General features: G+C 36.6%; 1 protein-coding gene across 2 annotated transcripts in view; it reads right to left on the reverse strand.

Moving 5' to 3' along the window:
• EFNA5 (ephrin A5) overlaps positions 1–19,109 on the reverse strand; it is a 367,643-nt gene that overhangs the window by 292,901 nt on the left and 55,633 nt on the right. The window lies entirely within an intron of this gene.

Raw genomic sequence — 19,109 nt, forward strand, 5'->3', positions numbered from 1 at the left:
GAGAGAAAACTATGTTGACCAATGTAGTGAGAACAAGAGAATCTTTTTGTGAAAGCTGAGCAAAGTGATAGTGAAGTTAGTTACTTCAAACCTGATAAATATGAAATATTAAGGCAAGTGATCTTTATGAAATACATGATTCACATGCCACAAAGCAAAGCTTTAGAAAAGCAGAAGGTAATTTACTACCAGAATCTGTTCACCAGAACTTTCAACTAAACAACCTTCTCAAAAGGACTGCTGAAATAAACCCTACTCTGAAAAATCAACTCAAATGCATCAGCTATACAAAAGTGAACAAGGTAGTATGTCTGTGTAATTTAATCTAAATAAAGCCATGAAATAACTGGAAAACTTCTCAACTAATTAGAAAGACAAGGCATTGATTACCTTTTTAAATGAGAGGCCATACAACTTAAATACAAAGAGTATTGCTGTCAAATAACATTAAAACATGTTTCCTAAGAGAGAATGCATGAACTGAATATGCACTATTACATTTGGTGTCAGTTTCTCTACATTCTTGAAATCATATTTTCATGTTTTTTCTTTCTCTTCTGGTTAATATCTTTATAGAAACAAAAAGAGGGAAGAGACCTACAAATTTAAGGAGTGCTGAGAATGTGACAAAATAACACTGAGACAATAAGTCGTGCATGCCAAAATACTCATTAAACACATTAGACGTCTTCTGGAAAAGAGAAAGAAAAATCTATGTTTTTAGATAGAATAATTCACAGCTTTCCAGAAGCTATTTTTTTGTTCTAGCCATAATGCTAGTGTTTATATTTTCCTTATTTTACTGATTATTTTCAATGAACATCACTTTACTTTTAATTTTTTTTAATTTATTTACAAAAAGAGACATTAACAAAACCATAGGATAAGAGGGGTACAACTCCACACAATTCCCTCCACCAGATCTCCGTATCCCATCCCCTTCCCTAATAGCTTTCCTATTTATCACTCTGGGAGTATGGACCTGGGGTCATTATGGGATGCAAATGGTGGAAGGTCTGGCTTCTATAATTGCTTCCCCATTGAACATGGGCGTTGACTGGTCGATCCATACTCCCAACCCGTCTCTATCTCTCTACTTTTAACATTCACCTTAATATTAGTAAAGGCACGTGGGCTCACCAAAAGTAGAGGAGATGGAAATTTATGATCACGCAGGAAATGTGACCATCATTAATATATTTTTAAGCACAAACATGTTCAAGTTTAATAACCCTCTTCACAGTCTCACTGGAGTTAAATCCTGAATATCATCGAAGGGAAGTGGGAAGGGGCTAGGAGTCCATTACTTCTAGACAGGTTTTCATGTAGATGAATGCATAATCTTAATAAATAAACTTTTGAATAAAGTAGTCATAAGAGACTGAGGGGGAAAGATAGAATTAAGAACCTAAGTGTCTTTAGAACGGGATGTATGTGGAAATACTTCTCACTTGGAGATCAAAATTCAGTCAAGGAGCTAGGTGGTACTTCATCTGGTAGAAAAGGCAGACTCCAGGTACAGATCTATGTTCAAGACCCAGGTTCACATCTGTAGGTTGTGAGGGTAGCTTCACCAACAGCGGAGCAGTACTGCAGGTATCTCTCCTTCTCTCTGTTACCTCTATGATAAAATAGAAAGACCACTAGGAATGGTGAAGTTATTCAGGCCTCAAGCCCTAGAGATAAACCTGGTTGGGGGAAAATTTTTTTTTTTTTTTAATTTAGGCAAGGAAGCAAAAAAGGAACAAAACAAAGGCACATTCAAGCTAAATGAACACACAGAACCCATAAAGGTTATTGAACTGGAGACTGGTAGTCATCCTTACTCCTCCCCGCCAAATAACTCACAGGTTATGGAAAGGGTAATAATCAAACTGGCTCATGAGGTGACTCTTAATTCAATCAGCAATCCACAGCCTCCTAGGATATAAAAGGAAGAAAGAAATTTTTTAAAATGGGAGCTCCAGAAATCCAAGCAGTTTTGCCAGTAGCAAAAGAGAATAGAAATTATCAAAAGAAGGAGGGAAAGGATAAAACAAAAATAAAAACAAAACACCTAAGGGAGTCGGGCTGTAGCGCAGCGGGTTAAGTGCAGGTGGCGCAAAGCACAAGGACCGGCATAAGGATCCCGGTTCGAACCCCGGCTCCCCACCTGCAGGGGAGTCGCTTCACAGGCGGTGAAGCAGGTCTGCAGGTGTCTATCTTTCTCTCCTCCTCTCTGTCTTCCCCTCCTCTCTCCATTTCTCTCTGTCCTATCCAACAACAACGACAACAACAATAATAACTACAACAATAAAACAACAAGGGCAACAAAAGGGAATAAATAAATAAAATTTAAAAAAAATTTTTAAGGGAAAAAGAGGTGGTAGTGGTGGTAAAGTATGTTGAAGAATAGAGTTGGACCTTAAGTGGTGAACCTAAAGTAATATGTATAAATATACATTTATACTTAAAGTAATATAATTTATATTTCATATATATGTTATATATTAACATATGTACCATGTTAACATAGATAGCATATATATGTTAATTTATATATTACAATCCATAATATATTAAATATCTCAAAGTTATATGTTATAATGCAACCAATGTTAAATAAAATTTAATAAACAAGCACTTAAAATATTATGTACGTTTTTATTCTTTATTGCCACATAAATATTTAGGTATTTCTAAGTGATAGGGTAAATCACAGTCTGTTACATAATTACTTATATTTCACAGAGACTAAGTAGAACAGCTTTCATTCTGAATCAAGGTTCATTTACCTCCTAAAATGCAAATTATTCAACTCTCTTATCCTATGACTCAACTGCTACCCTCAACATCATCAACAAAATTAAAACATCGAACCGGTCATCAGTATTTTTGTACAAATTTCAGAGTCTTAATAAACTGTATTTGATAAGAACAGAAAAACACTGTAAGTGGAAGCACAATAAAGACACCATCCTTTCACATCTTGTCACTATTCTCACAAAGAGCAGTGACTTCTATCTGCCAGAGAAAACTGGTAGGCATGAAATTTCCTTTACAAGAGCAAGTCAAAATGATAGCAGAAATTAACTTTATATGTAGAGTTTTACAGAGCAGCAGCATGGTTCCTGCTCACAGAATAAAGTGAGCTAATCTACTTTGCAAGAGACAATGACCTTTTTAAGGAAGTGGTGATAGGTTTATTCCTTATTTCACAAAATGACTATCAGTTCTTTAACAAAACCATCAGGACAAGGCAATTTTTCTTAGGAGTAAGACAGATACTTCTTTTCTCAAGGTGAAGTATACACCTTAAAGATTTCTGATATATATATCATGCATAACATTTCCCAGTTTTCCACATAACAGTACAAACCCTACTAGGTCCTCCTCTGCCATCATGTTCCAGGACTTGGACTTCTGACTTTAAGAAAAGGACATGAGCTAGTGCAATTTTCATAAATATAATAAGATTAAGATAGTCAGTCTTGAAAAAAGACATTATTTAAAGCTGAATATGAGAAAATGGTTTTGCTTGTCAATAACCTTAATCTTGACTCCTTTTCTTTTTAATGAGCTAATTTAATTTCTTAAAAGTCGCAAGAAAAAGGTATGGACTTGTGTCTTCTTAGTAGCAATAAAAAGTAAACAGAAGGGGAGTCGGGCGGTAGCGCAACGGGTTAAGTGCACAAGGACTGGCGTAAGTATCCCAGTTCGAGCCCCTAGCTCCCCACCTGCAGAGGAGTCGCTTCACAAGCGGTGAAGCATGTCTGCAGATGTCTATCGTTCTCTCCCCCTCACTGTCTTCCCCTCCTTTCTCCATTTCTCTCTGTCCTATCTAACAATGATGACATCAATAACAGTGACAATAATAACTACAGCAATGATGCAGAAGCAGCAAAAGAGAATATATATACATATATATATATGTATATATATGTATATATATATATGTATATATACATATATATATATAGAAATAAACAGAAGAAGGCTGGGGAGATAGGAGAATGGTTATGCAAAAAGATTTTCAAAACAGGTACCAAAAGTCCTAGGATCAATCCCCAGAACCACCATGAGCTAGAGCTGAGCAGTGCTCTGGTAAGAAAGAAAAGAAAGGAAGGAGGAAAAATGAAAAAGAAATAAACAGGTTGGAAGAGAGAAATAAAACACTAGTTTCAAAGAAAGAAATAACTTAGCTCAATAGCCTGCCTGCCCAAGAAGCAGTTGTCTCTTTTTGTTTGTTTATTTTGGAATGATCGTTTTTTTGTTTGTTTGTTTGTTTTTAACCAAAGTACTCATCATCTCTGGTGCCAGAGATTGAACCTTGTGCCTCAGGCATGAAAGTCTGTGGTATCCCCCCACCAAGAAAGCATGGAAGAGAAAAATGGAGACAAATAAAACATGACAAAAAAAAAATCTCGAACTTTATGTTTTAAATAAATCTGGGGGGGGGGGCAGATGATAACTCACCTAGTAGGACCCTTGTAAGCTATGGGAGTATTATTATTTGGCACCAATGGAAACTCAGTCACCACCAAGAAATGGAGGGGGGGGAGAAAGGAAAAGAAAAATAAAAGAATAGTGAAAACTGCAACCAGCTTTCCATGAAAACATGTAAGAACACGAAATCTGTCTAAGTCTACACTGCCTCCGTCTCAGGTTTATTAAGAGGAAAGGGAAGGAGTTGGACATGTGTGTGATTTTTTTAAACACTGTAGATGATTGTCATCCTAAGCCAAAACCACTTATCCATCCAAATCACAGTAATCCACTCAGTGGAACATTGTCTCATTTATGTAGACAAATAATTTCACAAAGAGCTTGACTGTAGAACATTTTGCTTGGTATGCTGGCACCTAGCAGGGCTCAAACTTTGCTCTTAGTCTCTCTTAAATAATGATTGGTTTCTCCTTCCTATTCACAGACACCTGCAATCCAGCTGCCTGTAATGGTGATCTAACTTGGTAGAACTAGTTGATTCCGCCTAACAGTTTTCTTTCATTCATATAGGGCAACAGAGAAAGGGACAGCCGTTCCACTGAGAGGAAAACCATGTGGGACAAATTAGGTGCTGTTGTAAGATTTAAAAGTTAGGGGGGAAACAGAGCTAACTAGAGGCAGCTGTGAGGATGTGGTTTCTGTGTTTATATTCTTCTCCTTCCCCCTCCAAAAGCCTCTTACGGGTATTAGGAAGGAAAGCATGTGCCTGACCCAATGGAGAGGATCAGCTCTCTTGTCTGGACAAGAGGTCGGAGACTGTAACTCTGCATATTCGAGACAAAATTTACCTGTCAGGACAATGAGGTAAAAATGTTTGTAAAACTTTATTTCATAATTTAAAAAAAATCCTCTCTTATCTAAATACAGTAATACAGCAGAAAATTACACTGCTAACAGATAGCAATCATGATAAATAAAAGACAACCTTGGGAATAATAACCCCAAGCTAACTGGAGAATTAAGGCTACCAGACTGCAGATGGTACATCCTGTTGCTATTGTGGCTGCTGCACACCCGCCTTTTCACCTTCAAATTCTCATTCCAAAATTTCAATATGGCTCACTGCCAGCACCTTCCTCCCTTTTTGGGTGCAAAAGTAGTTCTGTTGATCCATACATATTTCAAGAGATTTTGACTTTTGGCTGTAACTGAGAATTAATGTCACATACTATTTAAAATAACACAGAGAACGTATTGTTCTACAAGATTCTCCCTTTCCCCTGCCTGCCCTGACCTCTCTTCCCTTCAATATTGTCCTCAATAACGGGCTTTCTTTCCGCCTTGTAAAGCCAATATGGGGAACTGAGAGGAAGCAGGGGGAAGGGAAGTATTTCTATTTCTTTTGGCACTGAATAAAATGGTTTTCTAGGGGATGGAGTATCACTCCCATTTTAATAAAACTCCTGTTTCCTATATAATATCACTCAGGTCACTTCAAGGTGAGAAGGTGATCAAAAACAGAGACTAGAGCCTGAGACTACACTTGTGAATAGTAAACTACACAGTCCACATGCTGCAAATCAACGCAGCATGACAAGTAAGCTCTAAACCCAGTGCTGCAGCTACTCAAACACAGCAAACCTAATATTTTTGTGTACTAGGTAAAACAGCTGTTGCAAAAAGCTAATGCAATGAAGCTATATATTACTTAAAATATGTATATATTCTTTTTTTAAACTTTTCCAAATTCTGTTGTAACCACATGTAACATAATGAACATCTATCAAAACTGACTTTCTAGGAATCAAACAATTGTCTTACAATTAGGAATTTCATACTGTTTGCCTTAGGTCTTAAAATATACTTTCTCTTCCCACTAGGTGAATGAATGAGTCCATCCTCTTGACACACAAAGGAAAAGAATTATTCTTTTCTCTGTTCTCCCCTTTCATACATCTACCCATTTTGTTTTTGTTTTGAGGCTTCAGCATGGACCACAAACACACACACACACACACACACACACACACACGTATCACACACACGCACATTTGATGAAGTGATGTGACTGAATGTTTTGCTTGACACGCACACACTGACTGCTTGGCTTTGGCAAGTAATGTAGCATCTTCAAAACTGCAATTTCTTCTACTGTAAAATCAGAATGGATTTGACAAAGAACCTCAGCTGGATAGTGTGCCTATTTTTCCATGTTTACAATAACCTAGGCAGGCTAAAGCCTGGTCCTCACCACACTGGAGGAAGCTTTGGTGCCATGGTGTCTTTCCCTTTTTTCTTTTTTATCACTTTGTCTCTGATTCTCTTTTCCTATCTGAAAAAGTCAGCCTGGAGCATGGAAGTTCCAGTAGTTACAAAAGAAAAATCAGGATGATAATTCCTATGTTATTGGGCTACCAAATAATATCAGAGCATAAGAGTAGTGGCACTCCATAAAAATTAGTCTTTATCTCTTCTTTTCCATAGCAGAATGCACCTTAATAGCTTTTAAATATAGACTACTGAGATCAATTTATGGGAAAGGGTTCTTTTAGAGTATGTTAATACTGAGAAAAGTCTTAATTTTTCTCTTTCCCTTGTCAGTTTCTTATTTAAATACTTCTTACCCTTTCTTTCATAGATCTGTGTCCTCACATCTGTAGTGGATTGATGTCTTTCTTACTTCTCTAATATTTCTTAAAGGTAAAGAAGTCTAACATATAACTATATTAATAATAGATACATTTAAAACAAACCAAAAGTACATTCTGTCATTGGTCTATCATTGCGTGAATGGACTGGTTTAGCTCTAACAGCAGGCAGACTTGGACAACTCTCTCCAGCACTGGGTTGAAATCTCACACATTTCTGGTCACTGAGAATTGCTAGTGGTGTCCTGGTCTCTAACAGAAATGTGGGTCCAGAACCCAACACAGATGTCAAGAGGAAACAAAGAAGAAGGTTATTCCTTCTTCTCTGGGAAAAACCTTACTTCCTAACATTCACTTAAAAGGATGAAAAGAGCTGTAGCAGAAATCGGAGTTCCAGATTAATTATCTGGATCTACAAAATGCTCTAATTGGTTGGAAGATTCTCATTTATATTCAGGAAGACTTGGATAGTGTTTTTTTATTATTATTTTAAACTTTATTTATTTTCAAAAAAAAAGTTAAACATTTCTCCCTACACTGAAAGCCAGTGTAAAGTTTAATTTCTAAAAGAGGCAGTGCACTAAATCATAATCATCATCATCATACCTGGCCTAAAAGTCGATGTCCAATAATACACTTCAACACTTTACAATAAAAAAAAAGAAGAAGAAGAGCTTTACAGTCTTCTCCACACTTAAATAATCATGAGTGGATTAACCAATTATCCTCTGGAAATAACTGAACTCACTTCTGCTCTGTCTCCAAACATTTCCTGCAGAATTTGAGCCTCATTAATCATTATTTTTAAAATATATGTTTAAAATATATGTTTTAAGACAATGCTATTTGTTTACTTTACTTTCTGGCTAGTTAGTGTAAAAAATTTTAAACTAATGATCACTCATAGATTTCATATTTTACTAATTTGCATGATAAATAAAATAATTGGTTACACATAAAAATCAATATTTATCATAGAAGAGACTACAATGTTAGCTGAATCTCCATCTCCCAGCTAAAAGTTCAAGTCTGTCATCTTTTAACAGTGCATTCCAAACTTTGCTAAGAGGAGGGAGGACGAGGGAAGAAGAGATGGCAAGAAAGACAAAAGTAAAAATACAAAAGCATTTTCAGAGTGAAAGAGAGCTTGACTTTATTTACCATGGGTGACCCTGGTCTCCCTTAACACTCTTCCTCAAACCCTCCCAGAAACCTTACCTTCACAGTAAATGCAGTCACATTATTTGAGTCTGTTAGTTCTTGTCAATGACTATCCACCGACTCACAAATTTCATTGAGTTTTCAAAATTCAGCACTATCAGAAAAAAAATGGCACTCATCAATGCCAGTGACACAGACTCCATTCTTGTCTGAAGAGCGGGTGGGGAGGTGTACCTGTCTGCTACGGCAGTTAATTCTGAAGCCTGAGCTGTACTTGTGATACATAAATGTGTAACTTTCACAGAAGCAATGGCTTTAAAAACCAAATGACTGACATCTGCCTCTAGGAGCCTTGTTTGCTACTCAGAATATATGTCCTTCTCATTTCAGTCCCCAGATGGTTCAGCTTTTTTCTAGCCCATTCTGTGATTCATATTGTGCCCCACTTGAGCAACTGTATAAAGGAGACTTGGTCCAGCCATTGATGCAACAAAACGAAGCCAGACTCCCATGCTGTGGACTGCATCGTCATACACAATTTAAAATGTTTAGCTTCATGCACTGTAGGGATACAGTGCTCAAACCCTAGGCCTCCCTCTTGCAAACATATTTTCAAATGTTATGTAGCACACAGGCAGGTCTTTCTGCCTCACTGTTAAAGCTGAATATGCTCTTTTCAAGATGTTCTCTGTTCCCTGCATGTCACAATGCCAGGAGACCACAAGTGAATACACAGAGTTCTCCAGAGGACTCTGGAGCTCAAGATGGAGGCTCTGAGGCCCAGCACAGTCTGTCCACACACACAATGTATGACCCAGCTCTCAATGAGTAGTGGAAAGGAACAAGTACAACCTCACAGCAGGGTATCATCTCCCTGCTGAGCCAGACACTGCCAGGACTACACTGAACATCTCACCTTCCACCAAGCGGCAGCAGAGCCCTGTGCGTGGCCACAGCCGTGTGCCTTTTTCCACAATGGCGCTAATGAGGGGACGGGTAGGCCGCTCCGAGGCCTGCTGATTCCAGAAGCTGAAAGATGTCGATCTTTGTGAGTATCTCAATGTGCAGTCAACAAAACATTTTACTAGAATTTGAGGGCTCTGGGCTTCTAAAATTAACTCTAGAGTTTTCTAATTGTGATGTAGTCAATAAATGAAGAACTATAAAACATTCTCATCCTGTTCTTCACACAGTGAATTCTGACTGCAGTAATTTCTTCCTGGGAAACATGGGTTTTATATATTCTGTGTACATCTATATGTAGTTACAATAATTTATAAAAGAAAGCTCCAATAATCAAAAGGCTGTTAAATTAAGTAAGAAGGAAACTGGAAGGAGACCAACTAAAATTGCACACTGTAATTAAAAGGGTGTTCTCTCTAAATTTCTAATAAAATGCATGTGGTTGTTACCGTTTAAGGCTGTCTTTAAGCCAGCATTCACTCACATACAAGGAAACAAAAACAATGAAAATTTACTATCAATAATTTCCATTCATTTAAGCAAGAAATGAAATCTGTCATTACTAAAAATTACCTATAAAATTGATCATAAAAACTGTCTGCCTTGCCAGCCCAGGCTCTCCTCCTCTCTTCTTCCTGGGATGTGGCCTCCTTTGATCTTTCTCCCTCAGTTTCTAACATTAGTGGCAGGAATCGTAGATCCATGTCAAAATGAGAAAAATAATTCCTAAGCAGAAGAGAGAGGGCTCAAACCACAGAAAACACCCGGAAACTGATCCATGCAGAGAAGGGAAAGCAAAACCACCCCAGAGCAAGTACATCTAGGCCTGAGTGAGAGGCTAAACATTAACAGACATCTCACCCTCCTCATCCACCACTACATCAACAGTCTTAAGCAGAGAACAGAACACTGTTAGGATTATTTCTCCCCAAATTTACTAGTATTGCACTTGCCCTACTACCCAGGCCCATAGGCTTCCAAATACACAGTCCTTTTGCCTTCTACCTCTATAAGCCACCCAGGCTCTGCTGGCTGGCGATTAAAATAAGATGACTGAGTGGCACCTCTTGAAAGGTCGTGATAACAAATCCAATTTACGATTCTCAAAAGGACAAAACCAAAAGGTGGAAGAGTCTGAATAAGTGAAAATTTGTATTATCAGTTAATTTTATTCATCAACAAGATCACCCTTCATTTTTAAAAGCTAGGCTAGATATTAATGTTCAATAGAACGGGAAGGGAAAAATTTTTTCAGGGTGGGGGTGGAACCCCACCTGTCCTTCAAAGTATAACCCTGAGTTAAATTCTCTTCTATTATTTCCATCCTTAAAATAGTCAGATAGCAAGATGTTCAAAGGAACACAAAGAAGCATAGTAGAGCTGCCTTCTTTCAAAGGACCAGAGAGCAGTGATTTGAAGAGTTATTCAGGTCACAGAGAAATTACACCTCTTTATGCATCTATAAAGATTTCAGAGTTTTCCATTTTTATTAGTATTATTATAATAGTGAAGGTTTTCAGACATGTCATGAGAGGAGCATTTACAGAGAAATGCTGAGCAGACCAGCCTCACACAGCACTTGCCTGCCTCTCTATAAGATGCCACCACCTGGCAGACATTTTGAAAAGCCTAATAAACACATAGTAGTTCAATCACAAGATCTTGTTATTATTATCAGTATATGTCCCAGTGCTTTATGCAAAAAGCAATAATGAAATATGTTTGTCAACAATTACAATACAACATGAGACTTTGTTTTTGTTAAGGTAGACTGTTTTTAACCTTAAAACCCTACTTTTATAGAATTATCATATGCTGGCATTATTTAAAAAAGGAGGGGGGTCTTAATTTTTTTAAAACTCAAGCTTTGCTGTTAAACAGCTAGAACTATTTTTTATTCTTTTTCACAATGTGTATTGTGTCAACGTACCCTATTTCTGATATAGATTCCACCCAACATTGGGAAAAAAAATCAATATAATCATATCACCAACTGTTCTCTTTATTCATATGTTTCCTGCTTTCTCCCTTGGCTCATTTTAATAGTAGTGGTGATTCTCCCATGCCAGCACTAAAACAAAGTATTCAAAAGGTAGAAGAACAAAAAGGTCATATATTAAGCAGATAATTTTCTAGCAATGCAAGTTTCGATCTTTTCTATTTCAGTATTATTCCCACTGAGTCTTGCGTGCCAAGAATACTGCTGGCACTGCTCAGAGACACTCATGATGACTCAATGGAGAATCAAGAGACCTGGGCACTTAGCTATACGCCTATTCCCAATGATATTCTGTCTCAACTCATTTCCATCCTCATAGAAACATGAAAGTGGGGCAATGACAGATATGAAGCCCAGCATGAACTGCCTGGCAGAACTCTGCCTAGCAACACAGCTTTATCACTCTACCATGTAGATGAGGCCAGAGTCCACAGACAAGAATAATGACATAAAAACCAAACTGAAAATGGCGTAGTTAAGGAAAGCTACAAAAACCCTATCAAAAAGGACTGTGGTTAAAATAGTTTTATATTCCACTAGCCAAGTACAAATGAAACGTAGTAGCAATTTAACCTACAATGAACCAAATATCATGCGGGTATATGCTTAGATGACAAGACAAAATAATTTGTTTGAGTTCGTGTCTTATGTTGGTGCTCCATGTAGGAAAACGAGGCCAAAGTTACTTCAGTAGTTACTCAGACTTTTTATATAATTTAATTCTATTTCATGGACAGACATAGATGTCCAAAAGCTATGTGTATAATACATTAGGATGCAGAGTATAATCCTACAACTTTTTTCAGAGAGAATATGGGTTTGTGTTGCTGTAATCACAATGATCATTCACTTGTTCCCAAAGATAAATATTGGTAGGAGATTTGGTCCGGTTTGAGGTGGGCATTTTTAGATTTAGAAAGGAATTACATGAGCTAGCCTAATATAGCCAAAATCCATGTCAAAAAGCACTTTCACTTGAAAAAAGAAATAAGGCAAATGTACAAGAAGTAGTTATTTCAAATCATTTTTCTCTGCTCGATTTCATTTAAAGAAACTAGGTAATTGCTTCTGCATGCAGCTATGCAATAATTTTGACAACACAGTAGCTAATATTAATAGAAAATTATGAATGATTAAGAAGACAGCAAATATATATCAAATATATCTTTATTTCTTAGAAGCTGACAAATAATTTAAACATAAAGTGTGCATTTCTTAAGCATCATCCCTCAGTAGAAAATTCTATTTTTTTCAATGGTATATGTTATATATATGTATCTGCATAAAGATTATTTAGCATTATTATACCAGAACTATTATTTTTTCTTATTCATTTCTGATTGCTTCTTAGGAGGTAATTTTTTTGGGGGGTAGAAGCGGGAAGCAGGAGTGAACTCTCTGTCTTCACAGCTTCAGCGACTTTTTCAGACAGAAAGAGTGAGTAAGACAGAGAGGCAGAAAAAGAATGAATGAAACTACAGCACTTCAACATGGTAGGGATGGGGCTAGAACCTGAGGCATGGACTTGGCAAAAACAGCAGACTATCCAAGTGAACTCCTTTGCCAGCTTAGGAAGGTAAATTTTACTGAGAAGTATTAAATCTGACTATCACTTGATATCACTATGGTACTTATAATAAATCGTACAAGAATAACAACTAAACACGAGCGCAGGAAAAAGATGAATCACTGAGGAAAGTCTAATAATAACATCTTTGCACTACAGGAGAGCCATGAAAATCTTTATGCTATTAGAAGATGCAATCATCAACAGTTGAAGTCAGGAAAAAAAAAATGGCCAAGAAAATGAAAATTCTCTTTTCAAAGTACAATCTGGAATATGTTTTTGAAAATAAATAAAAGCTCATTCAAATTACTGACTATAATTGGATCCTAATGCTAAGTGTTACTGTTAAGACCCACACAGATTAGTATTAAAAACTTATCAAGGAGAACATGCTCTTTGTTTAATTAGGATACAGATGCAAGGAGAAGTACATCACTGCAATACACAGAGAGTGAATATTAGGAACAAAGCAGTGAGCAGCTTTCCAACATAAAGGCCCCAGTTGTGATATTCCTGTCAGTCACTTTATTAATACAGGGGAAGCCTACTTAATGAACTGCTGAGAACGGAAGAGAGCCACTATGAGAATACATTTTGTGTTTACCAGACTGTAAAATCTGCGCTAGGATCCCAGAATTCTCTTAGATGAATAAAAGTTAAAGGGAATAATCTTCCAGACATACAAACTCAGTAGCAGGATAGGAAATAAAACAAATGACTTCCAAATAAAAATGCTAAAAGACACATTGCTTTGGCACAATTTTTGCCACATAATTTGCTTCATTATCTGCAAAGTTATAAAATAGCACAAAGGTAATTTCCTAAAAGACTGGAAATTTAACACATTTCTTTTGCAATAAAAAAATAGATGAAAGCAAAACTTGAGAAAAGCTATGATCCTGCTCATTTTATTCACTGAGCAATACAAACTTGAATTATACAACCAACTTTATTTGCTAGTTACTCATTTCTAAGTGGCTTACACTAATGAAAATAAAATCTCAAGTGTTTTATAAAAGTAACAAGTCTCAAAAAATAGCTGAATTTTTTAATATCACACAAGTATTTTTTATTTTTGTGCCTGATGGGTGGAAAGAAATAGCATGCAAGTTATTAACTATAATATAATATAACCAGTATAATTACTACTACCAAATTAAAATAATCATAATCTTCAAGATGCTTAAAATCTTCTAAAAGGCAGAAAGCACAGAAAGGCTGTTATAAATTGGTGCATGGATGGCATAGCATGACTCTTCCATATGAACTTCTGTTCCCTTTTTATTATTTCTGACAGATCATGCTTCTACAGTATAATAAATTTAAAGTAATCTTCAGCTGACTGATAGCTTTTAAAACAGAGTGCACCTTGAAGGAAAGCATTTACATAAAGTATTTTGAGAGTTACATTACTAAGTTAAAAATCAAAGTAATGACCCCAATAAGAAATTTCTGAATCACTAAGTAATTTCAAACAAATGAAAAAGAGAATGAAAGGCATTTTTCTCACTGGGTGATAGGCTCCTGATTAAATCTTCTTTTGACACTAAAGTAAGCCTTATCGTATTGAAAACTCTTCACTTCAACTAAGGTCATTATGAAAAGAATGATTATCAAATAAGCCAAATCAGAAAAGGCCTCAAATTTTTCCAAGGTCTCCAACTCCTTAAGATTTCTAGGCATCTTGATTGACAGTCTTGTAAAACATGAGGGTAATTAAACTGACATGAAAATCACTACCCTGTATAAATCCTAAAAGCAGTTTATCTAACCTTTTGATCCTTAGAGAACTAACTTATAGAAGTCCTAGCACCTGTTCTTACTCACCAACCAATGACCTTCATAAAAAGATTAACACCCACATATTACACCCTGTATAGTTTACACACATAACCCACATCCACCATTGTATAGCCACTGTGCTAATTACGCAGATAAAGCTTACTGCTGAAACAGTTTTATAGTGACTGCATCTTTTCCCTAGGCATAAGATATACTAGATATACCAGAAGGATACTGAAATAAGAAATTTATTTTTAAACCATAAAAACTGAATATTTAATGTATGATCTTGGTGTTGATGATGTGTAAATTTCAAAAGTTTTAATAAAATCAAGTAGTACTTTAAAGACTCAAGTCATATACAAATTACTTGCTAATATGAAATCTGTAGTTATTTTTAAATTATCATTGAAAGATAATATTTTTAAAAAGCTAGTTATACATAGAAACATAGCTTTCACTGTTTTTCTCCCAGGTAGAAAGTAGTTCAGACAATTTACCATGTGTCATTTATAATTCTGCCTGGTTTAAAAGCAAAACACTGAGTACCTGCAGTTGACTCTAGCTAGGGCTCTTTTTCTCTAGTAATAAACAATGGTTATTCTAGCTTTCAAGAGAGCAGATTAATTTACATAAATTTATTCACATGAATTTCATAGAAGATACCTAATTGTGTAAATGTTTTCTCTCTCCAGACTGGGAGTATGGACCGACCAGTCAACGCCCATGTTCAGCGGGGAAGCAATTACAGAAGCCAGACCTTCTACCTTCTGCAACCCTCAACGACCCTGGGTCCATGCTCCCAAAGGGCTAGAGAATGGGAAAGCTATCATGGGAGGGGGTGGGTTATGGAGATTGGATGGTGGGAATTGTGTGGAGTTGTACCCCTCCTACCTTATGTTTTTGTTCATTAATCCTTTCTTAAATAAAAATTTTTTTAAAGAAATGTTTTCTCTCTCAAACATCCAGGAGCAACTTTTAATATTTTTGTAATGATCAGGCAAAATCCCAATAATGTACTAAGCAAACTTTATTAGGAAGTTACATTGTGAACTATATACACAAATGTTTAAGCAGCTCCTAAACTTTTTTCAGTGGTGGAAAATATCATATATAAAGAAACAATTCAATTGTCATTACAGCTACCTTGATTTTTGCTTGCAAAGTTTACTTTATCTTGTTCTATTCTAAATAAGACATTCTGGAATCACATGTTTTGAGACTGGAAAATATCTATGTGAAGTAGCAGAAGAAAATCAAATAGCAAAGATTTTTACGCAAGAAGCATCATGAGAACTAGCCAAGCCTGGCTTCTGAAAAATATTACCACTAACCTTTTCTTTCTGCCATCCTTTTTAAAAATCTTTCAAATGACAAGGTAATCTCAAGTTATAAGGGACACCTGACTGTCAGACTATAATGGCATATTAACTACATTCTTTGTGGCACTGTTAATGGCCATAGTTTCTCTTTCTCTCTCTCTCTCTCTCTCTCTCTCTCTCTCTCTCTCTCCCTTCCTCTCTCTCTCCCTCTCTCTCTCTCCATCTCTCTCTTTTCTGATATTTCCTCCAGGGTTTCAATCTTCTCTCTTGGAGTTCAATCACACTCTGCGATACTCTGTTTCTACATGAGGATGCAAAAGAATTTCTATTTAAAAATACATTTGGGTGCGGGGGGGGGGGGGCATCAGGCAATACTGATTGAGAAGGCATTCCATGATGATCCCTATTTTCAGTTAAAATGTGCACTTACGGTTTTGGATTTAACACCCCTGCCTTTGCAGTCAGACAGTCATTTAGCTGGAGTCAATCAAGCGTGTGATTAGAAATAATAACTCACAAGCAATGAATTCAAAAAGATTAGATCTTTGCCGAAATGCACAAGTACAGCATCCCATTATGCATCCTTTCCTCCCTGGTTTCTAGAGAGCAGAGCGAAGAAAACAACAACAAATTCTCTTGGACTCTAAAAGCTGGCCTCGTTTAAAAAATCTGACTGATATTCTTCAATCTCATGAACAGAAACCTCAAGCAGTTGAAGATATAATCAGCTCATGGAGCGATGTCTCTTCTAATCTTTACTTCTCCCAGTTATGCCAACGCTATGTTTTACAATGAATAAGTCAGAAAGTGGACATATATAATCTTATTTACAAAGAATAAGAAACATCAAGCTCAGTTAAAGCCTAACGATGATTAATACAGAAAAAAACACAGAATAACTTTATATTAATATGTTATTATTCAAATCATATGTCACTTCATAATCTAGTGTTTAAGAGAGGGGTTAGAGAGCTAACTAGAGAAACTATGTTTGGATTTAATAAGTATTACATTAAAACCAGTAACCTAAGTTCAATAAAATCTTTCCATGTTGCACCTTTGATCATCAAAATGATTTAATTTCACTGAGAAAGTTTAGAGAACATTAGTGTAAATTACAATATTTTATATTAATTCTTGTTTTATATTTCATCAGAATGCATATAATTCATAGTCAACAGTGCCAATAATGGGCAGAAAGATTCCAAAGGGGAAAAGATGGGGGGGGTGATGAATATTTTGCCTTAGAATATAATAGAGAGGGAAAGGGATGCTTTGCCTTCCCGGCTTTGCTTGGTGTAGGCTGCTCTATTGCACACCCTGATGACACTAACATAATTCATACAAATGAGGATAGCAAAGAGCCAGCAGCTTGGGACTTGACAAATTTCTGCAGATAATTCCCAAGGCTTAAGAAACCACATGCGGGTAACTGGAGGTCTAAGGCAGTGTAGGAGACATATATGAATATAGTTCAAACACTCTCTCTAAAAAATAAATAAATAACCCCCACAGATTGTACGTAATAAAATTTTTTAAAGGCCCACATTTTAGTTATCAATGGAAATGCCTTTCCAGGACAAAAGTGTCTGAACCCAATGAAAAAGTTTGTTGCACCAATAAAGATTTCTTTACATACAGATTCACAGTACAATTTTTTCAGCATTTTTTACTAGTGATTAAAAATTGGTTTATGTGCTTATAAGATTATAAGGATATAGACCCACATCCCTCCCACTACAGTTCTCAGTCTTATAGATAATGTGGCTACTTTTTTTTTTCAAGCTCATGTGTTTCAATTCTGTGTTCCACCTTCAGTGTTGTTTTCACCTTCTTACTCCGCTAAGTATAATCAGCTCAAGATTCATCCATTTTGTCCCAAAAGACATATCATCTTTTTAAATTTCAGAGTACTATTCTATTAAATATATATCCCATATCTTTTTATTTTTTTTAATTACCAGTGCCAGCACCACAACTCCACAGCTCCCTGCGGCCCTTTCTCTTTTTCCATTTTCTTTTCTTTTCTTCCACCTTCCCCCCCATGTTATTTGATAGGGCAGAGAGAAATTGAGTAGAGGCAGCGAGCAAGAGAGGAAAAGAAAGACAACTTCTTTAAAAAAAAAAAATTATTCCCTTTTATTGCCCTTGTTGTTTTACTGTTGTAGTAATTATTGATGTTGTTATTGTTGGATAGGACACAGAGAAATTGAGAGGAGGGGAAAACAGAGTGGGGGAGAGAAAGACACCTGCAGACCTGCTTCACCGCTTGTGAAGCGACTCCCCTGCAGGTGGGGAGCCGGGCATCGAAGCCGGATCCTTATGCTGATCCTTGCGCTTTGTGCCACGTGCGTTTAACCAGCTGCACTACCGCCCAACTCCTAGAAAGACATCTTCTGACATTCTTCACCACTCATGAAGCTTCCTTCCTGCAGGTGGGGGTCCCAGGGGGCTGGAACATGGGTCTTCCTTCATGGTAACATGTGTGCAAGACCAGGTGCTCCACTGCCCAGCCCCTGTCCCAAAACTTCTTTACCGAGTCACTTATTCATGGATACTTAGATTGCTTCCATTCCTTGGCTATCGTGAATAATACAGCTCTGAGCACAGGAATGCATATGTCCCTGTGAGTTAGTGTTTTGATGTTCTTTGGATATGTGCCAAGTAGTGGTATTGCTGAAGATTATTATATTCATTAGAAGCTATGGTCTTAGAAATTGCTACTGAGGCAGCTTTTAGGGAGCAATCCTTTTTATTCAAAAAACAAAAATCTTCAATGAACCAGTTTAATGCAACAGATTTGGAGACTCCCCTCACCAAGGGGAGGATAAGCATCTTAAGATGCTGTCCCTATGGAAGAACAGTATGATGGTTTAGTGGAGGGCGAGATGTACTGATTACCATTCTTGAAGAAATGTAGAAAAATAACCTCATGACAACAGCAGTACTATAAATCAATATTTCCTCAATAAAATGATATTGAAGTTAAAAAAAGTTTTAAAATATCCAAATATAATCTGAATGAGTTCAGGTACTTACAACCACCTCTAAGGAATGCCAGGCCTAACGGTTTCATTTTCTTTCATGAGTCAGTTAGGGAATCTATATCTGTTCCTTTACTACCTGATATTAGCATCCAAGGGCAGAGGACATATTAGTGGTCATGTAGAGTAAACAATAGCCCCTTTTACTGTGCTTCTTTAAAAAGGTTACCAAAGAAAGTTGGGCAATAGCACAGCAGC

Source organism: Erinaceus europaeus, chromosome 11 (assembly GCF_950295315.1).
Source record: "Erinaceus europaeus chromosome 11, mEriEur2.1, whole genome shotgun sequence".
Taxonomy (NCBI): Eukaryota; Metazoa; Chordata; class Mammalia; order Eulipotyphla; family Erinaceidae; genus Erinaceus; species Erinaceus europaeus.